This window comes from Pinus tabuliformis, chromosome Q (genome assembly GCF_031772625.1).
Source record: "Pinus tabuliformis cultivar Carrire ecotype Pingquan chromosome Q, CPIR1, whole genome shotgun sequence".
Lineage (NCBI taxonomy): Eukaryota > Viridiplantae > Streptophyta > Pinopsida > Pinales > Pinaceae > Pinus > Pinus tabuliformis.
The window spans coordinates 539,099,280-539,117,321 of NC_142296.1; positions in this window are offsets into that span (position 1 = coordinate 539,099,280).

Genomic DNA, 18,042 nt, shown 5'->3' on the forward strand with positions numbered 1-18,042 from the left:
TAGCTATATCTCTCCAAAATATCTAAGCTCAATGCTGGTGAGACCAATGATTTATAAACACTCTCATTAGTGTCTTGCTCGGAAAATACCCCACTCGGGTTCTCAGGGTGTGCCCCATGAGGACTATTATTATCTTGGGCTCCAAAACCCTTAAATAATATTGATCATCCACGACTCCTCTTATCTTGGATGCCCTATCTCATCCTCAAAGAGTATCAAATGCAAAATTATTACACAATCCTCTATTCTGTATTCCCAAGTGAAGACAAGAATAATGTGTCTATCTCTCCCTCTCAAATAGGGAGGATATATCTATTCAAATGTACTCATTCCCACAGAAGGAATGTACCTAAGATCCCTCTTGGCTTATGAATTTCCAAGTTTCTTCCAAGTAAGAAACTTGTTTCCAGGCTCCCTCCTAAATAGGGACCTATAGCAGCTCCTCAAGTGGAGATGATGGGAAAACTAGTTGCTTGAAGAACTCCTTCCTTCGATGTCATGAATTTCTTTGTCTCAGAGTCTTCATCTTTTGGGTAATTCTTCATAGGGCATGGACCATTCATCACTTTCATCCATGAGTCAGTCATGTCATCGTCCCTCTCATCAGAAAGTGATCTATCAGTCTACATCTGGAATTTCTTCATGTCATGATGCCTTATTCATGTTGTCTTCTTCGAAAGGATCTTACATCCTTCTACATGGTCCTCTTGGAAGACATCCATAGTTCTTCCCTTGGCATACTTGCATAAACCCATCCAGATATTTGTTCAAAAATAAGAAATGAACACTTAAATCAAAAGTACCTTTGTGATGGTCTTTCATCATGACATCTTCCCATGTGCATCAGCATCCTCATACATGTTGACATATCTCCCAAAGATATCCATTGTCAAAGGTCTCCATCTTTTCCAAACTTCCATTAGAGTCTTCATATCTTTCCAAGAGATTGCTTAGTCAAATCTTCTTAGTCTTCCAGATGTTGATTGCCTTTACCATGGTTTCATATCTCACAATCTCGTCCCTCCACATTTCATTTCATTCCCAGGAGCTTCCAATCAGAGTTCCTCAATTGTAGTCTACCACCTCATACTTCATATGAGGACATATTATGTTGATTTCATCTAGTGTGATTCATGCTTTACGGCAACCTTTCATAGGAGGAGATTCCTTTCCTTTGATCATACTTCTCAAGATCGAGTAGTGATCCATGTTACTTGCAACCATACAACATGACTTCATAATATTGAATACAAGCATACATACCTCATTTACCTTTAGGTCATCTAGGCTTCTTTAAGCAACTTCCTTGATTGAAAAAAGCTTCAACCCCTTGATCTGTTTCATCTCTTATGTCATCATACCATTATCCCATGAATTACACAAGTTGGAGTTCCTAATGAAACACTTGCTTCCTATCTAGATCAATGAACCCTCCAATGAGGATTCCATCGGAGAATCTGGAGGATCTTTCATATCCCTATCCAGCAGATGTTTCCTTAATGGTGATGTCACGAGTTCTTGCTTCTAATGCTTTTCCTCTTTTAGCTTCCTCCACTTCTTTGGTGAAATGGATTTCTTCTTTGTCTTTCTTGTTATTGCCCCTCTTTGGATGATCTTTCTTGTTGTTCTCATAGCATTGAATCTTAGCTATGTTCTTCTTTCCTTTCAACAAATGTCTGAATTTTTTCCCCACAACCTGTCTTCTTTTATCTTGCATAGAAACTACAAGTTGCTAAATGGGATAACTTTCTTATCCCCATGGACATTTGTTGCTTTGTCCTTCACTTAGTGTATTTAGAACGATGGATATTATTTCATTATCTGAAATCATCATGTCCATATCTTGCAATTTGAGATCTTATGAAGATATCCCTTCATCCTTTGATACCTTAAATTTGTGAAAATCATATCTAAGTGATATGACCTTTCTTATTGCATCTTCTGGAGAATAGTTCTTCCAGCTTATCATATATATCTCTTTAATGCCTCCAATTTTACTATATGAGGGGACCTTTGACTGATTTCATAAGAATCCCTTGAGCCCTTTAATCCCTTTCCATGTACTCGAAGGATACCTTCCATTGATATGTTCAATGACTTCACTTTCTTCAAGGAATATGTCTATCCTCCTTTTCCATGCAAGGAATTTCGATGACCCAACCAGCTTATAGATCTCCTTGCAAAAACGAAGTCATTTTTACCAGATTAGATTATAGAATAAAATATACTTACTTGACAAGTGAAGGTGAAATCTTCAACTTGATCCCTTTGGTGGTGGTTAATGAAGATATATTAGTGCCCCTTTTGAGTGATATTTTTCCAAATGAACTCCTTTCTTCAAAAAAAGGATATTTCCTCTTTTTATGATGACAATGTCTTTGATCTAGCTCTCCTTTGATTATGTTGATTTGATGAGGATATCTTGATGCTTATTCGGATAATCTTCTTTAAGGATAAGGAGGAGATCCTTGCTTCAATGAGGGGAGACTGCCTTGGAACTTTTTAAAGATGATGGAAATTCCTTTTATCCTTCTTTGGATAACTAGCCTTCAATATACTTCGACTTCTTCGGTGGTGAATGAGTGCATCTCAGAAATGCTTCTAAAGTTTTGACTTTCTCCAAGATGATGTGATATTTGTCCTCGAAGTTTTTCTCTTAAATGTCTATACTTTGGGTACCTTACTTTGTATATCTCTTCAACTTGATGAGGGTCTTTGTTTTCTTTTAGTGATGTCTTAGAGGATTCAAGACTTTTATTGGTGTAGTTGTCTTGATTTGACTGATGATCCCAAGACTTTCTTTTGAAGTAGAATTTCTTCTTCAATGTAGATTTCGAGTTAACTTTGACATACTTCAACTTGCCTTGATTCCTTCCTTGAAACTTGATCCTTGAGTGTCTCTTTGATTAGATTCCCTTCCTTAACTGTCGCCTTAGCTCTGATACCATGTTAAGAAATCTAGGGCATTAGCATTAGGTGATTTCTCTTCGATTAGTAACTTCTTGTGAATGTTTCTTTTCTTCTTTAGATTAGAATATTCTTCTTCTTAGATTATTATTTTTCTTCTTCAGCAAATGTTAACCAATGCATGAACATAAATAAACAAGAGACACGGAATGTAGGCCATCATCTAGGTCCAAAACCTCTCACTCTTTGAGAGGAAAACCGGCACAAATTCTTCTTATAGAGATTCCAATTGACGAATACCAAGACCAAGACCCTTCAACAATTAGCCCCTCCAAGACCAAGACACAATTTCTATTCCACCGTCTTGTTTACACTCTCTTGGTTCCTCCTAATTCATATCTCACACCATACGTGATGATAGTGAACTGTGATCACTGAACTTGTAAAGGATGTTGAACTTCTTCTCCAGTAGCACCGAATTTTGAAGCCATATCACTGAACCATAGATGGAGACCTTTCTTCCTTCTAACAGCACTAATATTTTGTCACACACTTGTGACCTTCCTCTTGAGGTGGCACCGAATAATTCAGTGGAATATCACTGTAGCAACACTAAAACACCTTGGTATATTACTGAACTGTGTCTCCTTTATAGCATCGAATCATAGTCTTATCATTTCAATGAACTGTGTCTTCTTCATAGTACCAAATTGTAATGTATATATATCCTTGATTAAGTAGTGTTCCTCCGCTGAAATACCAATACCTTCCCTCAGAAATCCGAACTGCTATTTCCGTGATTGGCCCTAAACAAACCCTCGTTGTCTCTTCATTACACTTCTGTGTTTTGTCTAAAATTATCTTATTTTTGTTACTTGAATTTCATAGGTTGACTAACTGTGTAATGCAAAGAGCCTTCACATATATTTATAGTGGTTGCGCTCTATAAACAATCTGACATGTATGTATGAATAGGTGTGTCTCCATAATTTGAAGCCGACATTAGATCTTTACTTCATCTTGAAGCCTACATGAGGATAAAAACTTTTGCTTGTCTTTTGGAGGGCTGCTAGACAATATTATAGGCTCATATACATTTGTAACATGCCCAAGAAGGGCTCTTCATATATGACATTAATTCCTAAAGGCTCACAATGGGATCCATATAAAAATAAAACTCTTGCTCATGAAACCCATGGAGCAAGGCATTACAAAAATAATTGTATTCTCTTCTTTTCATCATTTACACATATCATAATTACATGTCATTATGAATACCGAACCTAGTACACTTTTCAACAGGTCTTTCATAACACCAAGTATAAGACTATGATACCTATCATGAGGTACACACCATTTCTCATGGATGATGTTCTTGCATAATCCATATATAAGACTATGACAACTCTCATGAAGTACACACCGAACCATATTGCTTATCACTCATGCCCATTGATTAAAGGGTCATCATAGGAATTGTTCATCCCTCGAGGTTGGGAGCATGTGATAGGGACATTTGATGGCCCTCTGGCCTAACTTTGGAAACTTGCATAAATTTTAAGCTACTATGAAGTTTGAAGATGATACTTTACATGGTATACTTATATGGCTCTAAGATTGAATATGGTCCACTTTTTATGATTCAATGACTCTTGTATCTATGTTATAAGATCTTAGTTGATCCTTTGTACTTTTCACTTGATGTTGATCCATAGTCCCTTATAGGAGATTGTTGATGTTTCACTCATACCTTTTGGACATTGATGAAACATCCTTTAGAGAGACATGCATCATACCTTGTACATTGCACACTAGATGATGGATGATGAGATTGATGATGAGTTGGCATGCACCCTAAGACACTTTTCCACATCCAGCACCTTGGAAGTTTCCCATTAGAGATAGGGAATTGCTCACTGATGTTAATGGCACACCTCCTTGCATGGCATGGATTTGAGGAGGATAACTTTGGGCTGGAGAGAGCATTATTGATGATGAAACATGATCTTTGATGAGGAGACATGCCCCTTGGATAATTCATTGCACCCATTGATGAAGAGATGTGTATTTTGAGGATGATGTCACCCTTTTAGGTCTCTACACTCACATGTGTCATTTTTTTTAAGGGAGTTTTTCATGTTATTTCATTGTATTTTCACATTTTGAGGCTATATTGGGTGTCAATGCGATGACCTATCCACCTATTGATAAGGATGGAATGACATGTAACAGTCAGGGTACTCTCAAATGTGGAGTCCCGATTAGAATTCACATCATTTAGTGTAAGAGACCCAAATGGTTTCTAGCCTAACAACCATTATTGGGATTAATTTTCTATGAACTTATATTGGGAAATGCATAAAATAAAGTGTAGCCTATCTAAGTGCAAAAAACTAAGCATGTTCTAACCTATCCTAGCTAGGATTAATTAACACTCAATGAATGAATAGATAGATGGTACTAAGTTTTACTTATAAATCAGACAAAAAAAAAAAAAAGAAGAAGAAGAAGAAGAAGAAGGTATCTTATTTACTACACAAACAAGATTAGTATCATCTTAATGGCTAAAATAGACAATAGTCCATGAATGAGACTAGATAGAGATATGCCTTCCTATCTAAGAGTGATTCCATAGGAAAATAAAAAAACATGTGAAATTTCTGGCTAATGGGAGAATAGTCAACTATGTAGATAGTAGATCTCACATAAAGTGAAACCATATAACATCACTACATAATAGCCCACAATCATGTAACACCCCTCGTATACTCCCCTTGATTTTTGTAATGTGACTGTACTCTGATTATAAATTATTATAAATTTATTTGAATGGCATGAAGAGTGGGACCACAAATCCACGATCTGAGGAGGAAAATGAAAGAACCTAAGTGGTATTAGCTGGCACCACTACTTCATACCTTGAATAATTTTCCATGAGTAACATGAAGAGGCACACAATAAAAAGGATAAAAATGCATTCAAACAAGGAAAAAAGGGTTATCGCTTGAGGGATGAAAGAAATGGGATGAAGGACAAAAGTGGATTTTTGGGTTGAAAAAATACCCAAAAAGGTGAATTCCTACAGTGCTTGCCACATCTAATAAACCACTTATAACAAATAAATTCCCATACTCTTAGTGACGAACATGATTTCCAGCTGAGTTTGCTTGAAAAATCCCCTTAAATGATATTAATTTTGAGTTATGAATATGATGACTAGTTATTTATTGAAATTAATGTATAGTTTTGTGATAATTTTGCATGGTTGTAGGAAACTATTGCATCGAATCAATAGGAAAAATAGCTTGATTGTTGTGTTGATTATATTGAAAATCTACCTTGAGGTTGTAAGAAAGATGTTTTAATTTTATATGCAAGTTAACATGTTGCACGTGGACATATAGGGCTCTATGAATACTATTACTCACATTTCTGCCATAATTTTTCTTTTCGAATGATCCAAAAGCTTAAACTTGGACCGTAGTAAGGGGATATCCTGTTGATCCTCTAGTAAAAATTTTAGATCTTGGGTCATGAAATTTTAGAAAATATGATCAAAGGAAGTTGTGCTTCCCAAATGCATATTTACACAGGCAATGTTGGCATTTCTACCATAACTTTTCTTTTGGGAGATTCCATAAGCTAAAACTTGGACCATAATGAGTGGAAATCATGTTAATCCTGTGGTCCAATTTTCATATCTTGGGTCACGATATTTTTGGAGATATGATCACAAGGAGTCGAGCTTCTTTAATGCCCCTAAAATCATGCTTCAAATAGGTTATGTTCTCATTTCTACTATAAATTTTCTTCTGGGAGGTTCCAAAAGGTGAAACTTGAACCATAGCGAGGGAAAATCTCGTTGATTATCTAGCTTAACTTTCAGATCTTAACTCACAAAATAATTTTGGAAATATGATCAAAGGAATTTGAGCTTCCTGAATGCTCCTAAAACCATGCATCAAGCATATCATGTTGGAATTTTTGTTATATCTTTTCATTTGGGAGGTTCCAAAAGTTGAAACTTGAACCATAGTGAGGGGAACTCCCATTGATCATCTGGTTTAGTTTTTAGAACTTGGAATACTATAATTTAGGAGATATTCCCTAAAGAATTTGCTATTAGTTTTCATGCAAAGTGTTTGAAGAAATGCCTAAATGGTTTAATGATTCATTACATACAAATTGTTTGATGAAATTCCCCAATGAAAATGTTGTTTTGTGGATGGGGACAATATTGTTGTATGATAGTATTGTTGTAGCTGAGATATGCTCATTTGAATGCAAAAAAATCATTATATTAATTTGTGTGCAAATTGTTTGAAGAAATGCTTAAATGGTCTAATGATTCATTGCATACAAATTCTTTGATGGAATGAACCAATGAAAATGTTGTTTTGTGGATGGGGGATAGTCTTGTTGTAGTTGATATATGCCTATTTGCATGCAAATAATTTGAAGAAATTTGTTAAAGTTGTTTTATTACAATTTTCATACAAACTGTTTGATAAAATACCTCAAAGACAAAAATCAAAGGTTGCATGATTGAGTGATATGTTTCAATTAATAGGTTACAAGTGGAATTGGAGAAATGTTTCTGATTTGATTTCATACAAAATGTTTCACAAAATGCATACAAGAGAAATACTACTCAATTCGTTGTATACAAAGTATTTGAAGAAAGGTTTACATGTAAAGTGTTTGACAAAATGTATGAGAGATGAAAATCAAATTATGCAAGTGTGGATAAATTTAGTAGGAGTATGTGATAAAGTGGTATCGAGCTTATTGTCAAGCTAGAGAAAGGAAAAAGAAATGTTGGGTACTTGATAACCTCTGAAAATCATTAAGAGGAATTGGGTATGTTACAAACAACTCGTAGCAAACACAAAATCAACCCTTCATTTAAAATGGCCCTTGAAGGCTAATACGCCTTTCCTAAAAAATTGAAGGTTATCTCCATAAAAATTGTAGATAATGGAAGTTAGTTGACTAATAATAAAAGGATGGTTAGAAGAGTCGAGAAACCCAAATTTGCACAAAATCAAGACTCAAATCCTAACTTATAGCATAAGTTACTTTATAAATAAATAAATTACTATTTAGTTAATTAATCATAATCACACTAATTAGTTATTTGAGATTTTATTTAATATAAGTCCTTCTACAAAAGATCAAAATACTACTTATTAGAAAACTATGAGCTAGGATACAAAAGAACACATAAATAGATATTCATTCACCACATCAAAAGACTGATACAATGATCAATGGATCTAAATATGAAACACTAAAATTAGCCTTTTTAAATGACACACAACATTTCAATGGAATGATATGCAATGCAACCATTATTATCTCATATTATAGGCTAGGATCATGTCAATTAGTGTTTGATTAGTTTAACTTCATTATACATAACTTCAAATTTATTTGTGATAGATATTCACAAAACAATCAATGTTAATAGCTAAAAATATTAGTAAGACATTAAAATGAACCTTTTAAAATTATGTAACATTTCAATAAACTAGTAAGCAATATTCTCTATTATTATCTGAATTATAGCCTAGAATCATGTCAATTAGTGTTTGATTTAACGTGACAAGAGATATAAGAAAAAAAAATCATGAACTATTGAGATTAAATACATAAGACATAACCTTAATGAAGTTTAAATACATAATACATAACTTAAAACTTATTTTTGATAGGGGTTATATTAAATTTCCATGAAAGTCTACAACTACTTAGTGAATTACTGAAAACTGAAACCTAGTTTACTTTCAACCAGATACAGAGTTTCTTAACAAATTAGAAGCAGTGGAATAAAACACTAGAGATAAAAACACATGCACACAAATTGACACACTTGTTTTCTCAGGAAACCCAATAGGGAAAACCTGCTTCCTTGATGTGGTATTTTATTGATTTTTCTTAAGCAATTGGATCTATTACAAAGCAATTTGTCTCTCTGAGAAAGCGTTGTGCGTATTCTCACAAATCTCAGCTAGTACAATTGATCTCAGCTTGCTTTGATCTTGTCCCTCTAGCATACAATTGTTCCCATCTTTCCTCCTTGACTTGCCCTGCCTCTTGCTTGATCTTGTTCCTCCTTCTTTACGCACTTGTTAGCCCTAGTTCCCTACGCAAATCCCCAATTTCCTAGTGCAAGTTTGGCTCCTATTTCTTAGCACAAGTCCTCATATTTCCTTGCACACATCCTACCTCCTATTTCTTAGGACACTAGCTCCTCAAAATTGCACACAATCTCCTCAATTCTAGCGCACTTGTGATCTCCTATTTCTTAGGACACAAGGTCTCCACTCTCCACAATCAAAGATACTCTCACAAGCTCGTGAACTATCTTGTCTCACAAACATTGTGCACAAAAATTATGAATTCATATGCCTTATCCCTCCTCTTTATAGACCCAATTCGAACATCCAAGTAGGCCCAATTCTATTTTAGAATTCTAGTTCTGATTGACGAGTTAACTAAGAGTCCAACTAATTCTTTGTCCAATCAACATTTGGAGCATGAACTCATTCTTCCTTCAATCAAGACTAAAATACTAACTCGCTCTAACTGAACTTATAATTGCCACCTCATTCTATAGTCAAAAAAATGAAAACTCCACTTAATTGAAGCTCCAACTCCACACATGTTGTCATCACCAAAAAATTGATTATCTAGCCTAATTTAGTAGATGGATCGAAGTACACCATGTAAAACCAATTTTACCATAGTAAAATTGCTTTCAGTGTGAGAAATTACTTAATAAACCACCTTTGTTAAGTAATTTATAATTAAACCCATGAAGAATAATTAAATAAATCACTATTTATTTGATTTTCTTCTAGGAATAACTAATTAAACCATTGTTCAATTATTATTCCTTGTCATATTTGACCCAATTATGAAAAATAAATAGATAAATCATTAATTGTCTTATTTTTCTCTAAGAATCACTAATTAATTATTATTCTTTGTCAAATTTGACTAAAACCCTTAGAAATAATTAAATAAATCATTATTTGTTTATTATTCCTTAACCAATTTCTTGAGATGATAAATAAATCATTTACTTATTTATTATTGCTAAATAAAAGTTTAAATATTTTTTCCCTCCTAACCAAATATAATAAAATATTACAAGTGGTTATTCCAAGAATGGGGTTAATAATATTTAATTATTGCTCGTTATTCGAGGATAACTCAATAGGTTGTTATAAATAGAAGGGTTTTCCATTCATTATTCACTTTTGATTATTTTAATTATTGCACTCATTGTTGTAACTCTGATTATTTTCATTATCGCACACCATGTTTTTGCTGGGTTTACACATTATATAGGAGAGAGACTCTACACAAGCTGAATATTTTTTAGGATAGCCAAGAACCCATCCCATAGAGGGGGACTAGTAACATTTAGTCGTTCCCTTCAGAGATGTTATAATAAAAACTATTCTTTGTATATCTGATTTCCATTGGATGATTGGAGTTATTACTACTTCTTTTTGCTCTTTAACTATGATTATGGCATAGATCAAGACTTTGGCAGGTTTTGTTTCTATCAGTTGTTGCAGATCTACAATGTTTACCAGCCATTTATATTTTTGAGATTGTTTGTTATCCACAATCTTAAGTGGGTTCTTTTCATACATCTTTGAGGAGAAAATACTACAACAAAATTGGCGACTCCACTGGGGTTATACTTCAGATCCAAAATCTTGGGCGACCTTTGGTTTTCAGCTTAGGGTTTCTTCTTTTTCAGTCTCTTAATGTTGTTTTCTAGCTTTTTAACCCTAGATCTGTCAAATTTCTAACTTCCCCAACTTTTCTGGTCTTTTCTGTAGGTCACAGGAACTAGTCGCGATAGAGATGGTGGTTTTTTCGGAGATTTGCCAACCAAGAATCAAGGAGCAAAAATCACACTTTTTAGTCCAAAAATTGTGATCTGGAGTCCAGAGTGCACCTTTCAGCCTAAACAAGTCAGTACCTGCGATTTTAGGGTTTCCGTTTTTGTCAGATTTGTTTCTGGGTTTTGTCGAGAGCTGTATGATGGGTTGTTTGATCTCTGTCTCATCCCGCTTAGGCCTTGATCTACTCTTATTTACTCGTCGAACTGGAATTTAGCCCCCCCAAGGCTTCTAGTACGCTTCCACCTTTATAGGAGTTTAGCTGAGTGAGTAGTCTGAGTTTCTGCAGCACTTTCAACCATATTTTCCAGATTTGTACCCTTTTGTTTCAGATCTATAAAGATAGGTTGTCAACATCCATAGTTTGATATTACAACTTGTTTGGTTCCCATTAGTTGCCCTAGGTGTTTCACCCATCTCCCTATCTTTTTGCAGCAATCTTCCTCTTTGGTTTTTTGTTGTTGTTGCACCACTTTCCAGCAGCTTAGTGTCACTTGATCCCAGTCACACCAACATTTAGATCTCTTGACCTTTTTAGTGTGTTTTCTGTCGATTTAGCCACCAACCAGCACAGTGTTTGCAAACCCAGTTTGGGTGGGGTTTAGTTAATTTTTTTGCTATTCATTTTCTGTTGTTAATTTCAGTTTATTTTCAGCAAGATTTTTTCTTTTTTACAAACATGATCTGGGCTTAATCAATAAATACACTTGCACACACAAGAACACCTTAAGCGAAGGGCGCTTGGTTTACACCGCCAAGCCAAGACTTAACATAATAAATTTATCTCCCCTCATTGAGACAAAGGCATATTTTTGATCTCCCTTCACCATTTTCATGTTGCGTGTGTCTTACCACCATTGCGCCACCAAGGCATTTGTCGCGGAGACTATTAGGCCTTCACCCCCAATTTCCGCTTGGGCATATTACCCCTCCCTGTCAGGTTTGAGTTCATAGCCCTCTGAGTCCCCATACCGAATCTTCTCTTGGTTCATCTGATTCCTCATCTAATTCTGAGCCTCCTTCACCACATATCGTCACCATGTCTAGACCCACAGCTGGTGCAGGAACCCAACCTGGTGTTGGCTCTGGTTCTATCCCAGTAGTCACATCAAGAGGAACAGTCTCAGGAACTATTCCGACAGCCCCATGCTCCCTTTTATGGTTGGGTTAAGTCTACCAAATTTTAGTCAGTTGATAAATGACCCCATACACCATGATGTTGGTTTGCCTTCTATGCTGACTAAGCTTCCCTCATACATCCCAAAGTTTGAGGGTAATGTTGGAGAGGATCCTACCAACCATGTCCACTCCTTCCACATGTGGTGTTCGTCCAACTCCATTACCGATGAATCCACTCATCTTCGACTATTCCAATGCACGCTCACTGGAGACGCTACAAAATGGTATGTACACCAGCTCGCCGCATCTCATTCCATTTTCACGACGCTTGCTAAAAAGTTCCTATCATATTTCCAATTACCTCTTCGGTACGACACTAGTATGGAGCTATTGACCTCATTTCGTCAGTCCTTCACCACTCGCCTTTCTGAAAATGTTCAAGAGTGGCATAGAAGGAGGAGCACATGTCGTGCCCTGCCCTTTGAAGAACATATCTAGAATGGTTTCTGAGGAGCCTTTTATCTCCCATTGGAAAATATGTCACATCCCATTTTCCTCAGACAAAGGAAGAAGCTCTCAGAACCGCTCCAAGATATGACCTGATTTATGTGCAATCCAATTATGTCTATATCGTCATTCCAGACCTCCCTCGCCCTGGAAGTTCCAATGCACTGGGGGCATCTCACACCGCTGACGGTATCGTTGGAACCCTTTCACATCCTTCGCCATATACTCAGCAAAGTTATGGCTATTTGCAGGGGGGCACTAGCTCCTCTAACACTTATGCCCCTCCTGCTAGCAACATGTTTTCAGGGCCCCAACCTATCTCCAAACTATTTCTCCTCCTTATGCACAGCTAAGCGCTCCAGCTCCTCAAGCATTAGTGTCATAGCCTCCCATGCATCCTTAGCCCCAGCAGCCACCACCCCCTCAAGGTCAAGTGTTTGCTCAGCAGAGTGCGACCAATCCCAAAAATTCAAAGAAAAATAATAAGGGGGAGGGTAACAAGGATAACCAGGGTAATCAGTGAACCCCAAGGGAACCAACCTAACACCAACAACCAACAACAAGGCAGCCAGCCCAAGCAAAACAAGGCTATTCGTACAAATAATCGTTGTGCATGTTGTGGTGTGCATGGCCTTTATATGCATGAGTGTCCTCTCTTACCCCAGATGTGCCAAATGTGGGAAGCTCAAGTAGCTTCTAGAGGTCAACAATCGCCTCAGAATCCTGCGCCATCTCAACGGCAGTGCTTACAAATCCTTTCCCTCAGCAAGGATTTGTTACTGCTCAACCTCAGTCAGGTCAAGTAGCCCATCCTCCCCAACCTTCTGGTCCTGGTGACTACCAGATCCTTATGATGAATTTTGATGAGGTTAATCCCTTTGATATCAACTTGCAAACTCGATCGCGTCAATATGACAAGCCATCGACTTCATCCGCCATTGAGTCCAAAACCAAAGCATCTGTTGAGCCTCTTACGACACCAAATGGTACGCTAAAGATCCCTCAACCTAAAGTTGAGGCCATTCCTAAGATCCCCAAAGGACCATTACACCGTAATGCGGCTTCTAACCGAGTTTCCCATACATACAGTATAGTAGACGACTTGGCACAATCACCTGTTGCCATGTCGATGTTGGAAGTACTCCAATCGTGCCCATCTCAAGAGAAAGCTATACTAACTGCATTGGGTGCAGTAGATCCTTCTGATGATCATTTAATTGTCTTCCCTATTGATACATTAGAACATCCCCCCTTGAAGGTTTCTGCCTGTTGAACGAGGTTTTCCTGGACTGTGTGTGACCCTTTGGAATTGGGAATGGCTACCGCCGCGAGCCTGCCTGTGGGTTAAGGTTTTTATATGGTTGGGACCATTACCCGGGACGGTCGATGAATTATTTTAAGGGTTTTTTTGCGAATCGGCCTTTCAGCTTCCGAGATACCGTTCATTACCTGCAGTCGGTCCCCCCTGGTCATACGGTGGTCAGGCGGTGTTTTGTCGGTTACCATGGTAGAGGAGGACCTCGTTGACTACGAGGAGGACCCCATGCCTGAACAAGAGATTTGGGCTCATCAAAAAGGCTCAGACATGGAACCCTGGGGAAAAAATCTGGTTCGGTCGACAGCTGCAGCTCAACCGGCGCAACACCCACCTCTCCCCGGTAAAAGGCAGCACCCGGCTGTCAATGTGGAGGACTTACCGGCTCTAGACTGTCCCCCCCTCTCGCCGGCTACCTTGCATCTACTTGGCTCCTGCATGCAGACCTCACCCTCTTTCGACTCCCCCTTACCTTTCTCCCCACGGCATACCTCCCCTTCCCCCGCGCAGGTCTCCCAGCACTTGAACCCACCCTCCTTCTCCTTGGCCCCGGCTGGCCCCTCAAATCTGCAGCGTCCTACTCGATCCTCCATCCATCCTGGCTCCTGCAGCTTAAACCCTCATTCCCCTATTCGTTCGGGTTGCTTCAGTTCCCCTTTACTGTCTTCACGCCCTACTTCATCAACCCAGCATAGCACCTCGGACCCGTGTCGGAACATGCTTAAAGAGTACCCAACGGGCCAGCACTCGGACAAACAGAAAAAGGGCTGGTGCCTTAGATCCATAGACTTGGATATTAACCTAACCTTTGGTGAAGACGTTCACATGGAGGATGCAATGGAGACTGCAAGGAAAGTACTGGTTGGTCGAGTCCATGGAAGGACCTATACCGTGGAAAGATTGCGTCAATGGACTGAGGAGATTTGGGGTTCCCTCCTGAAGGAACTTCCTACAATAAGGGTCCTAGCCAGAGGCTGGTTCGCTCTACACTTTCATAGAGCGGAGTACACGCAAATGATATTGTCACAATTCTGGCATATTGAGCTAGCACCAGTCCTATTGAAGCGTTGGGACCCCCTTTTTGATCCAGAGCGTGAACAGCTTGGAGCTGGGCCTATTTGGGTGAGATTGCCTGGTTTACCCATGCAATTTTGGACTCCACAAGTATTCAAGCGTATTGGGGATGCGCTGGGAACCTATCTTGAGCACGATCAATCCTACGAAAGAACAGGCATTATGACCATGGCAAGGATCCTAGTACACCTTGATACCAGGGCGGGGCTGGAAGAGAAAATTACTCTACACCGAAGGCACTTCTCGCGCAAACAACTACTGGACTATGAAGGTGTCCCATTTCGTTGCAGGTGGTGTCACAAAGTGGGCCATTTATACAAATATTGTCCATTACTCTCTGCGGTGACCTCGGAAAATTCGAAGGGGACGAAACACCAGGCTTCGGTGGAGCAGAGCAAGGGTGATTCAAAGCGAGGAGATGGAGACAGGAAACAAGCAGAGGCCCCATCGGAGACGGAGGAAGGTGCTTCAAAGAAGACAAAAAATAGGCGAAAAGTGGCGACCTCACCTCCTCGGACCCGCTCCAAGTCAGCAGTGGAAGCAACTTCTATCCCGGGTAATGAGTCTATTCCTATAACTACTGCACTCTTTTCAGAAGTTATGTTCTCTGTGCTGCATTCATCTCTGCATCCTCCCTCCTCCGCTTTGGGCTCTATTCCCTCCATTCCTTGCTCCATCATCCCTCCTCCCCCCACTTTCTCCACTACTCCCACCTCCCTCAGGGAGCTTTCCACTCCCCCCACCCGTTCCTCCTCCCAATCAGGGACGGGCTCTCATCCCTACAACCTTCGATCTCGGCCTCGGCCAAAACCTTTGGGGTTGGGTCTCTCCCCTAGACGGTCCAAAAAAAATAAAGCAGCCAGAGGCCGTCCATCCAAGATCAAAACAGCCATTAAGTCAGCGGTGGCGGATGTTGCCAGGGGCCGACAGTGCACCATAGAAAGGGCGCTTAGAGCAATTGAGCCCTCTGTTCCTGTTTCCCCATGATTTGCCTCTCCTACAATTGCAGGGGACTAGCCAACCCCAAAAAGAGATTGGCTCTCAAGCGGCTGGCACAGGATACCAAATGTGATATCCTCTTCCTACAGGAAACTCTTGGCTCTTCGGAAAACATTACCAGAACCCTCCAATCTATTCTTCCGGGTTGGGTTTTTCAGGGTTTGGACGCAAATGGAAAATCGGGTGGCCTAGCAATTGGTATTAATCCCAAAGTTGTCAAGATCTATTCATCCTGGGGAGGGTGGGGCTTCTTAGGTATGGATATCTTGGTGGGAGAACTTGGTATCAGAATAAGAGTGATCAACATTTATGGGCCTAACCAGAACAGAGCGGCTTTTTGGCTTAATTTCTTGGAACATAACCTTATTACAAATGCTACCATTATTGGAGGGGATTTAAACTTTTCCTTGGGAATGGAGGAATCCTGGGGTCATCATGCTCAAATGGATCCTATCTTGGAGCATATGAGTACATTACTGGACACCTACAAGCTTGTTGATGTTCCCATGAACAAGAAAGTACCCACTTGGCATAATAGGAGAATGGGGGAAGCTGCTTTGGGTCGAAGATTGGACCGTTTCCTAATCCATGAAAATCTACTCCGTCATCTCCCCCTGTACAGACAATGGGTTGGCACTGGAGGTTCATCAGATCATCTTCCTATTCTTCTTCAAATCTCTAGACCAACCAAGAAGCCTCGTCCTCCTTTCAAATTCTTTACGGGCTACCTTCAAGATCCGGAATTCATCAACCTTGTAACTGATTTCTGGCAATCTCAACCTCCGCTGAGGGAACAGAGGATGGCGGCGGATTTCTGTGAGAGACTCAAAACCCTCAGGAACAGGACCGAGGATTGGTCAAAGAGGAAGAAACTGAGAGATGAACAGCATCTCATCGATATTGATTTACAGATTGCACAGCTAATGGATGAATAGGGGCTTGGTTTCTTATCGGAGGAGTCTAAAGTACATTTGAACAATCTGGAGAAACATAAAAATAAGCTGCTACTTGACAAAGAAGAACAGTGGAGGTTGAAAAGCAAGGCCATCTGGCTGCAAGCGGGAGATGGAAATACAAAGTTCTTCCACAACTTCGCAAACGGTAGAAAGGCCACTAATACTATCTGGCAGCTGCCTAATGATCCTGATGGATGGGCCTCAACTCACAAGCAGTTAGCCAGATTGGGAACTTCTCATTTTAAAAGACAATTTACGGCTCCAACAGACATCAATCTACCGGAGATCATTAACCTGGCAGGGCATTTTCCAAGGTTTGTGGAACCTGATGCAGTGGAGGATTTGATCCAACCGGTCACCATGGAGGAACTGGAAGGAACACTAAAGTGGTTCAAAAAAGACAAGAGTCCAGGGCCGGATGGTTGGCCAGTGGAATTTTACTTGGCTTTCCTGGAGCTGTTGGGAAAGGATCTTTTGGCAATCATCGAAGAGAGCAGAATCACAGGACATATTCATCCTCCCATGAACTACACCTTCATAGCCTTGATTCCCAAGACTGATTCCCCTGCCTCCTTCAACGACTTCAGGCCTATATCCCTCTGCAACTGCCTTTACAAAATCATTGCAAAAATTATTGCTAATCGTATTAAACCTATCCTCTCTAATCATATCTCCCAGGAGCAATTTGCTTTCCTCCACCATCGACACATACAAGAAGCCATTGGTACGGCCCAGGAAGCCTTACACTCCATAAAACACAAGAACCTTAAGGGCATCTCTCTCAAAATTGATCTGTCAAAAGCCTTTGACAAAGTGAATTGGCTTTATCTTAAAATGATCCTTACTCACCTGGGTTTTCCCCCCACCCTCATCTCCTGGATCATGGGTTGCATCTCTTCTGTCTCTTTTGCTATCCTTATAAATGGATCAGCCACTTCATCCTTCAATATTGATAGAGGCATCAGGCAGGGATGCCCTCTTTCACCTCTTCTTTTCCTTTTAGTCATGGAAGGCCTGAGCAGACTTATTGCAACAGAGAAAAGGAGAGGGGGACTTAGTGGACTAAAAATCATGGAGCATTTCTATCTGACCCATCTACTTTTTGTAGATGATATCCTGATATTTTTGAATGGGAGTGTCCGAGACTCTACCTCACTAAATGCAATTCTGATCCTTTTCTGCAAAGCAACGGGAATGGAGATAAACAGAGAAAAATCTTCCATCTCCCTATCAGACTGCTCAC